This window comes from Rana temporaria, chromosome 4, assembly GCF_905171775.1.
Source record: "Rana temporaria chromosome 4, aRanTem1.1, whole genome shotgun sequence".
NCBI classification, from domain to species: Eukaryota; Metazoa; Chordata; class Amphibia; order Anura; family Ranidae; genus Rana; species Rana temporaria.
In genome coordinates this window covers 422,013,649-422,024,108 of record NC_053492.1, presented here as the reverse complement: position 1 = coordinate 422,024,108, position 10,460 = coordinate 422,013,649, and positions in this window count along the sequence as shown.

Here is a 10,460-nt window from a genome sequence, read left to right as displayed (position 1 = left end):
GTAAAAGGCAAAACTCCGACGGGTTTAACAAGATGTCCACTTGCCCCCTTCCCACTGTATCTTTACTGTGGACAAGTGCAGAGCATAGCAAAATGGTGGCGACAGAACGTCACTTCTGTTACACATTCTCACGGGTCGCCTAATCTGACAAAACACAGGGCATCATTAAACCCATCCCCAGAGCAAGGCGCACTGCACTCACAGTGTAATAATGCAGAGAGCAGAGCTTATGTCAGCACATTAGCACTGTGCCTCAGTCAAGACTGTCTAGGGTCAGGAGAATCAGGATGACCAATTTGACCCTGAGCATCACATGACTGGTCAGAAGACATAAGAAAAGGGTTATTATTAGCGTTGCACTGATACCAGTATCAGTGCCGATACTAAGCATTTATAGAGTACTTGTGTAAATGCTCCAATACTAAAACTGATACCTTTAAGAGTCCAGTGCGATTTTGTTCATTGGTTCAGGTGTGAATTTTTGAAGTGTGCGACACTGGAAATTGCACCTAAACCAAATAAAAAATGGTACCCGACTCTTTTTAAGAGTCGGGTACCATTTTCAATTCGGTCCAGGTGCAATTTACAGTGCCGTACACTTCAAAAATTCACATCTGAATCACACCTTAACCACTGAACAAAGTCACACTGGACAGGGCCTGAAATCACGCTGCAAACCGGCCCCACACATACAGTATGTGAACCCAGGCTAGGTATTGGTAATTGGTATCGGCAAGTACTTGAGAAAAAGTATGGGTACTCGTACTCGGTCTTAAAAAAACTGGTATCGGTGCATCCCTAGTAATTATACAGAAAAAAGGACAGATCACGAAGTTGAGCTTTCAGTTAACCTGTTGTTGTGCATGGCATTGGGATCCTGAAAATTAAATTGCTTCCTGTTGTAGGCTGGCAACACTCAATTGACCATTGGGCTGCCTATAAGACCAGCGGGATCAAGCCTCTCACCCTGCCTTTATGCACAGAGAATGCTATAGAGCAGGGGTGCCCAACCGATGCCCCGCGGAGCCCTCTGATGTGGCCCGCGACCTCCTGCTCTGGGATGGCGGGTCTGCAAGCCCAGATCAAGGGTTCCCGACCCACCATCCCAGAGCATTTGTGTTCTGAATGGAGCCGGAGCTAGAGAAAGCAGAGCCACATAAGCCAATGCGCTGGTACCAATTGCACTCCCCAAATGCGCTTGGTACAGAAACAGCCGGCGATACCTGTAGCAAGAGAGAATTTCCCTTCTGCAGTAGTTGCTGGGCTGCTTTCCAACTGATCCGCAAGTGCAGCGGAGTGCACAGTGGCGGTGCGTCTATAGAGGGCGCTGGAGCGCCCCCCCCTCTGGCTCTCGCACCGCAACTGAAATAACATAGATTTATGCATTGCATAAATCTATGTTATTGTTGCCGGCCGCTGGTCTATTCAGATGGCCGGACCTTGAGCGCCGGCCACCTGAATAACGGAAGCTGTGCGGAAGTACCTATCAGAGCCAGCGGCTCTGATAGGCTTTCCGAGTACAGCCCTCAGCCTTCCGGATGCTTATCCAGGGAACGTACGTGGGGGTGCGTTCCTTGGATAAGACTGACAGGCGTCTCAGCCAATCAGGTTCACCGGTTCTGGTTATCGGTAACCTGATTGGCTGAAGCGTCATCGAGGGCGGGAGAAGACATCGAGGGACGTGGAAGGACTAGGAGGATGGCTGACTTCCAGAAAGGTAAGTGCTGGGCGGGCGGGGGAGGGAAGGGGCATTTTACAGGGCACAGTGGTGACAATTAAAGGGCACAGTGACATCAATATGCACAGTGGCAACAATGGGCACAGTGTCGACAATTAAAAGGAACAGTGGTGACAATTGGCACAGTGGCGACAATTGATGGGCACAGTGGCTGCGTTTGATGGCATTGAACAATGGTGACAATTGATGGCACAGCGGCTGCGTTTGATGGCATGGCACAGTGGTGCGAATTGATGGCACAGTGGCTGCGTTTGATGGCATGGCACAGTGGTGCGAATTGATGGCACAGTGGCTGCGTTTGATGGCATGGCATAGTGACTGCATTTGATGGCACAGTGGCTGCGTTTGATGGCATGGCACAGTGGCTGCGTGTGATGGCATGGCACAGTGGTGCGAATTGATGGCAGAGTGGCTGCATTTGATGGCATGGCACAGTGACTGCATTTGATGGCATGGCACAGTGGTGACAATTGATGGCACAGTGGCTGCATTTGATGGGCACAGTGAGGCTGCAATTTCTGAAAGCACTTCAAAACTTCAGAAAGTGCACTACACCTGCAGGATATAAAAGAAGTGTATGGCAAAGTACAGCTAACCCACAGGAAAACCACAGGTACACTTGCACTGCACCAGCGGTGCAGTGTGAAAGCAGCCTTAGGCCCCTTTCATATGATCAGTCTGATCGGGTCTGCCTGTCTGTTTTTCAATCGAACCCTCTATTTACCGCTGTGGCACGGCAGATGCAGCTGCCAATCTGGTCTGCTAAAAAAAGCAGAGGGGGATCTGTCCCCTTCCATCTCATTGGAGGGGTCATAGAGTAGAGCAGGCTGCATCCGTGTCTGCTCTGCATATGCAGAGTTGACACGGACTTGTAATTCACCTGCTCCGCTCATTGCGGCCCATGACCGTTACCAGGTTGCTTAAGTGGCCCTCACTCTTCAAAAGGTTGGGCACCCATGCTATAGAGCATTGGGGATCTACTCACTGTCAGAGAAAGGAAAAAATGCAAGTATGCATATTTATTTTTATGTATTTTTTCAAAAAGTTGGGCTGTAATTGTATCATAGGATAACTAGGTAATTTGCCAAAATCTCAGGACTGGATAGACATTCTTGTCACTACAAAATTCAGTTAGAACAATGTCCGTGACTGAATGTTAAGCATAGGCTAAAGGGTAATAGGATAATGTCCAGGTGAGCTATACACTTAACAAATTAATTAATTAATCGCTATACACATCCGGCCGTTGGTACTTCCATGGAGTGAACCTTGACATGATATGTATATTTGCAAATGTAGGTCACTAAAAAACACTAGTTACAACTTTACAGTCATTTTATTTATATCCACCTTGCTGGCCAGCAGGTCTGCGTGTTGGAATTTTTTTGCCCTTCTCACCATTTACATCTTGTCCAAATTACAAAATGACTGAGATGCATGCTGTTATCGTAATTAAAGGACACAGGCTGGATATTCACAGACCCTGGGTTATAGGCTGCTAACTTAAAGCGGTTCTCCACCCTAAAGTGAAGTCCCGCTGATCGGAACCCTCCCCCCCTCCGGTGTCACATTTGACACCTTTCAGGGGGGAGGGGGGTGCAGATACCTGTCTAAAGACAGGTATTTGCACCCACTTCCGGCCCGGCATTCACGGGCAAAAGACGGGCATTGCGTCACATCCCGTCGCCCCCCCGTTGTGTGCTGGGAACACTCGGCTCCCAGCACACAGCGGGAGCCAATCGGCAGCGCGACTCGCGCATGCGCCGTAGGGAACCGGGCAGTGAAGCCGCAGCACTTCACTTCCTGGTTCCCTCAGCGTGGATGGAGGGGGGAGCAGCAGGGTGACGAGCGATCGCTCGTGCTCTGCTGCGGACGGCGCTGGACTCCAGGACAGGTAAGTGTCCTTATATTAAAAGTTAGCAGCTGCAGTATTTGTAGCTGCTGGCTTTTAATATATTTTTGGGATGGAACATCCGCTTTAAAAGAGAAGTATGGGGTTTGTTTTTTTTGCAGGTTTATACTGACCTAGATGGATGCAGAATCGGTCCAATGCTGCATCTGTCCCCCGCCGGCTGTAACACTGAGAACCGAGCGATCTAACACTGCAGATCGCTTGCTTCTCACAGCTCCCCGAGCAAAAAGCTGGTGATTGTCAGTCACAGCTCTCTGCTCTGCCACCTCCTCGCTCACTGGAGCGCTGGGCTGTAGAGGGGGCGGGAGCGGCCATCTCAGCCTCTCAACGGCTCGCTGAGAGGCTGAACCAGGTGGCGATTCATGCATGTGGGCAGATTCCGACTCCAGTGTCACGATCTTTCCAGAGCCTGAACCAGCTCTGTGACGTCTGAAGTTTGCTGTCTGCTAAAAACGTGTAACAGGAGTGAAAAACTAACTGCACTCCTGTGATCCACAGCAGAAGTACAGCTAAACTAGCTTTGGCTGTACTTCTCCTTTAAGGTGACTGGACACTAGAAAAAGCTTTACTGGGCATGCACACTGGGCATACTCCTGTAGCGCCCCCTTACTTTCAGTATGGGCACTACGCTAAAGTTAGTGGGGAATGGGAGAGTTGCTTTGCTCCCATTCATAATTTGTTTAAATTGTGACTTCCGTCATTCCAGAAATGTCCACTGGGTCAGTCTGTACTCCAGGGATGTGATACCATCCCTGGCCAGCAGTTGGAGCCAGTGGGGTTCTGGCAGAACAAGTTTTTCCCCAGCAGCCAATTAGAGGAGCTTTTCCCTCACGGGGCATGCTGGGGAGGAGTATATCTGTGACAGGTGTCATGTGTTCTAAAATCTTCGCGGGGTCCCCGTTCCAGGTGCGGCATCCACCTTCAGGGTGCACGCATCCATGGACCCTGCCGGCGTGGCCCACCTGGTCAGAATTGCAGACTACTCAGAACCTCATCCGAAGGTACAAGGGGACCCCAGTAACTTACTGGGTTCCCGGTTCTATTGAGAGGATCCCAGGCTGGGTGCCGTTCGATTGGGGAGTCGGCTTGAGGAGGACCCGGAGGTGGGTTGTCCAACAGGGCTTGAACAAACCAATCGGTAATCTGGTGGCCAGAGTGCTGACAGGTATGCTTGGTGTCATCTGGTGACCTATGCAGAAATCTACTGGGAGGATTTGCTCCATTTATCCATCTATTGTAATTGGCCTGTGGCAGAGGCCCTAGAGCCAGGTCTGTGAGAGAGGCCTGTTCCTCCCAGAAATCCAAGCGCATCGTCTGCCAGGCTTGTGAGAGAGGTCTGTCCGGGGGCACTTTACTCACTCTAGCTGGAGTGGCAATGAGTTACAAATTGGTACTATATAGAGCAGGACTGCTCCATTAATATCCAGGCCTGATACTGCAAGGTTTTCTCTCTCTCTCTCTTCATCAACCTTGTTCTTCCCAATTGATGTTGATGTTGGCCGTGTTGGCCTGGAAATAAAGCTTTGGAAAAACCTTTATTCACTGTCTGGACCTTCACTCACTGTTTTGTTTCTACCACTAAACCCCTGGGCCATATCAAGGTAACTCAATATGCCGATCCCAAAAACAAACCAGCGGCTCCTGCGGGGGTGGCGCTACACTCCTATAACCAAACTCCACTCTGTCAGTCGTCAGTATTTTGCTACTGTTCCAAGGTCATGGACCTCTTCTCCCCTATGGATTTGTTTTTTATGCTTAACCAGTTTTCTTTATTGTTTTTTTTTACCGATTCTTCAGTCAACTCTTCAGTGCCTTCTACTATAATAATAGAAGCAGTGCACCCATATCTGTGTAACTTCTCCAAAGTTACACAGATACTGGACCCCAAGTTGTGGTGACGGCCTGTAAATTTGTTTCGGGCACTGGATCCTGCTTGGGCACTCTCCTTGGCACTGAGTGCAACTAGTATAGTATCCAGAGTTGAGCCTATAGAAACCAGGGACATGGAAATGTAAGACAGATTCGTCCTGGTTATTGGACCCACACTGTAGCTTATTAATTGTTCCCTGAATAGTGTTCACTTTATGCAAAATTATTAGAAAACCCAGGAATATGTTTATTCACTTATCAGGTGTTTAAACTTGCAATTTCCACCATTCAGAGTTGAGACTCAGGTGGATGACTGGGTGTTACATCACACCTCAAGTCGCACTTTTACCACCACTTCCGCCCAGAGCCCTTAAACATATAGTCCTCAGGCATTTCCTGCCGCCCTTTTACTATGAGGACTTCACTACAGGATGGTCAACACCTGGGTAGCCGTGTTATCTTTCCACATACATGCTTACCCCATTTCACACTTTTTTGTGAGTACCCCACAGGTACTTCACTTATAGTAATGGTGGAAACCAGGCACAAGGGAACCATGACAAAAACTCAAGCAAACACTCCCCTTGCTGAAGCTTTGCAAAGCACTCACACCTCTGACATTGTTTCTTTGTGCTGGAGCTGGACTCTACTTTAACACTGGTCTCTGCCTCCAATTCTGTGCTATACCGTAGGAGAAAAACTCTTCCAATTTGTCATCCTGCCATTTAGCCTATCCTCTGCCCCACCCCCCCATTCACAAAGTTGCTTACACCCCAGCTCGATTTCTTGAGAACTCGGGTATGGAGGTCACAGGATACTTCTACCACTTTCTTTGAAGGATTCCTTTTAGCTCATTCAGACTTTGACTGAGTAATCAACTTTCAAAAGTCTGCTCTCCGGCCTTTCCTTCTTCTAGAGCAGTGGCGGCTTGTGCTCAAAATTTTTGGGGGGGCGCAAAAAAAACAAAAACAAAAAACAATTGCAGCCTCACTGTACCTATCAATTGTCACCACTGTGCCATTCCATCAAATGCAGTCACTGTGCCATCAAAACGCAACCACTGTGCCATCAAAACGCAGCCACTGTGCCATGCCATCAAAACGCAGCCACCGTGCCATCAAAACGCAGCCACCGTGCCATGCCATCAAAACACAGCCACTGTGCCATACCATCAAACGCAGCTACTGTGCCATCAATTGTCACCACTATGCCATCAAACACAGCCACTGTGCCCCCAATTGTCGCCACTGTGCCCCCAATTGTTGCCACTGTGCCCCCAATTGTTGCCACTGTGCCCCCAATTGTCGCCACTGTGCCCCCAATTGTCGCCACTGTGCCCCCACATGTAGCCACTGTGCCCCCACTTGTCGCCACAGTGCCCAGTACCCCCCCCCCCCTGGCACTTACCTTTATGGCTTCTACGTCCCTCGATGTCCCGCCCTCGATGACGCTTCAGCCAATCAGGTTACCTGATTGGCTGAGACGCCTGTCAGTCTTATCCTCGGACGTCCGGCTGGTATAATGAGCTTCAGGAAGCCGACTACAGCCTCAGAGCTGTACTCGGACAGCCTATCAGGGCCGCTGGCCTTGATAGGCGCTTCCACACAGCCAGTCAGCTGCCGCTATTCAGCTGACCGGCGCTCAACATCCGGCCAGCTGAATAGTGGGCGGCAGCGGCGAAAATATACAGATTTATACAGTGTATGAATCTGTATATTTTACTGGCTGTGAGCGAGCCAGAGGGGGCGGCGCTCCTGCGTCCCTATGGACGCACCACCACTGTTCTAGAGTACTTGGGCCTCATTGTAGACATGGTACAGACAAAAGTTTTCGTTCCAATGAACAAATTCCGAAAATCTCATGCTCAGACCTTAAAGGGGTTGTAAAAGTTATTTTTTTATTTTCTAAATAGGTTCCTTTAAGCTAGTGCATTGTTGGTTCACTTACCCTTTTCCTTCCATTTCCCTTCTAAATGTTTTTTTTCTTTGTCTGAATTTCTCACTTCCTGTTTCTCCTCAGTAAGCTTGCCCCCATCATCCGTGCCGTTCTAACTGGGGGTTAATAGAGGATTGCGAAGAAAAAATTTACTTTTTAGACACCACTTGAAAAAGTAACAACATATTTTTAATATTACATGAATATATACAAAATGTATACTAGATGCATCCAATGGAATACATAAAACAACAAATAAAGAGAAGAAACCGCGTATATAACTACAGGAAGGCACTCAATGGATAATTATCACTGATGCAGGGATATACATAATGAAAATGCCCATGCTGGAATAGAAGAAGAGTGTATCTTGGGTGAACACTACCGAGGTTCTTGAAGCATTAAAAGTAGCTCGGGGGTTAGTCAGCCAGAACAGCTTACTGAGGAGAAACAGGAAGTGAGAAAGTCAGACAAAGAAAAAAAACATTTAGAAGGGAAATCGATGGAAAAGGTTAGTGAACCAACGATGCACTAGCTTAAAGGGGTTGTAAAGGTTTGTTTTTTATTATCTAAATAGGTTCCTTTAAAGTGGAGTTCCACCCATAAATATAACATTACATCAGTAGTTTTAAAAAAATGTCATTAGTCCTTTACGAATTTTTTTTTTTTTTTTTTAGATGCCTTCAAAGTGTTGTTGCTAGGCAGAATAGTTAATCTTCCCACTTCCTGCACCTAGGTGCTTAATGCACCGCACAGACTCCTGGGAATGTAGTGGGTGTAACTTACCAGGAGTCTGTGCACTCCCCAGTCTCAAAGAATCATGTGACTTGGACAGCACAGGTGCTGAAACCTGATCTGACACTGCTTGTGCAGCACTGAGCATGTGCAAGGCTGAAATCCAGGAAGTCATACAGTCTGGCTTCATGATGCCCACACTTAAGATGGCCCCAATCAATTTCTATTTTATAAAGTGTCTAAATGCTGTAACAACCTAACAAAACATTAGTTCATTAGTTTACAGACTAACTTTACTAGAATACATTAAGCTTGTGTATTACAGGGGTATTTATATTTAAAAAGTGAAATTGTGGCCGGAACTCCGCTTTAAGCTAGTGCATTGTTGGTTCACTTACCTTTTCCTTCAATTTCCCTTCTAAATTTTTTTCTTTGTCTGAATTTCTCACTTCCTGTTCCTCCTCAGTAAGCTGTTCTGGCTAACTAACCCCCAGCCAGATGATGGGGGCAAGTTTACTGAGGAGAAACAGAAAGTGAGAAATTCAGACAAAGGAAAAAAAAAATTCAAAGGGAAATCGAAGGAAAAGGTAAGTGAACCAACAATGCACTAGCTTAAAGGAATCTATTTAGAAAATAAAAAATGAACCTTTACAACCCCTTTTTAAATGAACCTATTTAAAAAAAAAATGTACAACCCCTTTAAGACCCCAAAGATTCTCAATGATAGACTGGGGGCTTATGGTAGCCATATTTAAGGCTGTTCCTTTCGCTTAGTTACACTTCAAACAGCATTCTGTTGGTCTGGAGCAAACTCACTTCTTCTCTTGAACATTCTATGTTTCTCTCCAGTCAAGCAAGGAACTCCCTGGCTTGGTGGATTTCAAACCCAGATATGGGGAAGTCTTTTCTCCCATACTCATGGAGAGTGGTAACAACATATGTCAGCCACATAGACTGGGGGGGGGAGTGTTTCAATCTCTCATGGTTCAAGTACCTGGTCCCTAAGAGAATCTCCCTATCAAACATCCTGGATGTTGGCATTACTGATTTTACAAGGTGATATCTGGGTTTATAAAGGCATTTGGTGTACACAAAGTGGATTTATAACCTCTGTGGTTATTGTGGAAAATAATTAAATTCAAGTTTTTTCTCCTAAAAATCAGCTTTAACCACTTCCGGACCGCCGCATGTAGATATACGTCGGCAGAATGGCACGTACAGGCACATGGGCGTACCGTTACGTCCCTGCCTAGACGTGGGTCCGATCGGGACCCCCCCCCCCCCGCTACATGCGGCGGTCGTATTCCCGCGGGGAGCGATCCGTGATGACGGCGCGGCTATTCGTTTATTGCCGCTCCGTCGCGATTGCTCCCCGGAGCTGAAGAGCAGGGAGAGCCGTATGTAAACACGGCTTCCCCGTGCTTCACTGTGGCGGCTGCATCGATCGAGTGATCCCTTTTATAGGGAGACTCGATCGATGATGTCAGTCCTACAGCCACACCCCCCTACAGTTGTAAACACACACTAGGTGAACCCTAACTCCTACAGCGCCCCCTGTGGTTAACTCCAAAACTGCAACTGTCATTTTCACAGTAAACAATGCATTTTAAATGCATTTTTTGCTGTGAAAATGACAATAGTCCCAAAAATGTGTCAAAATTGTCCGAAGTGTCCGCCATAATGTCGCAGTCACGAAAAAAATCACTGATCACCGCCATTAGTAGTAAAAAAAATAAAATAAATAAAACTATCCCCTATTTTGTAAACGCTATAAATTTTGCGCAAACCAAGCGATAAACGCTTATTGCGATTTTATTTTTTACCAAAAATAGGTAGAAGAATACGTATCGGCCTAAACTGAGGGAAAAAAACTAATTTTATATATGTTTTTGGGGGATATTTATTATAGCAAAAAGTAAAAAATATTGCATTTTTTTCTAAATTGTCGCTTTATTTTTGTTTATAGCACAAAAAATAAAAACCGCAGAGGTGATCAAATACCACCAAAAGAAAGCTCTATTTGTGGGGAAAAAAGGACGCCAATTTTTTTTGGGAGCCACGTCGCACGACCGCGCAATTGTCTGTTAAAGCGGCGCAGTGCCGAATTGTAAAAACCCCTTGGGTCATTTAGCAGCATATTGATCCGGTCCTTAAGTGTTTAAATGGTTTGTCTTAAAGTGGTTGTAAATCTAGTTACACCACTTCTACCTACAGGTAAGCCTATAATATGGCTTTCCTGTAGGTACTAGAAATAGCTCCTAAACCTGCACA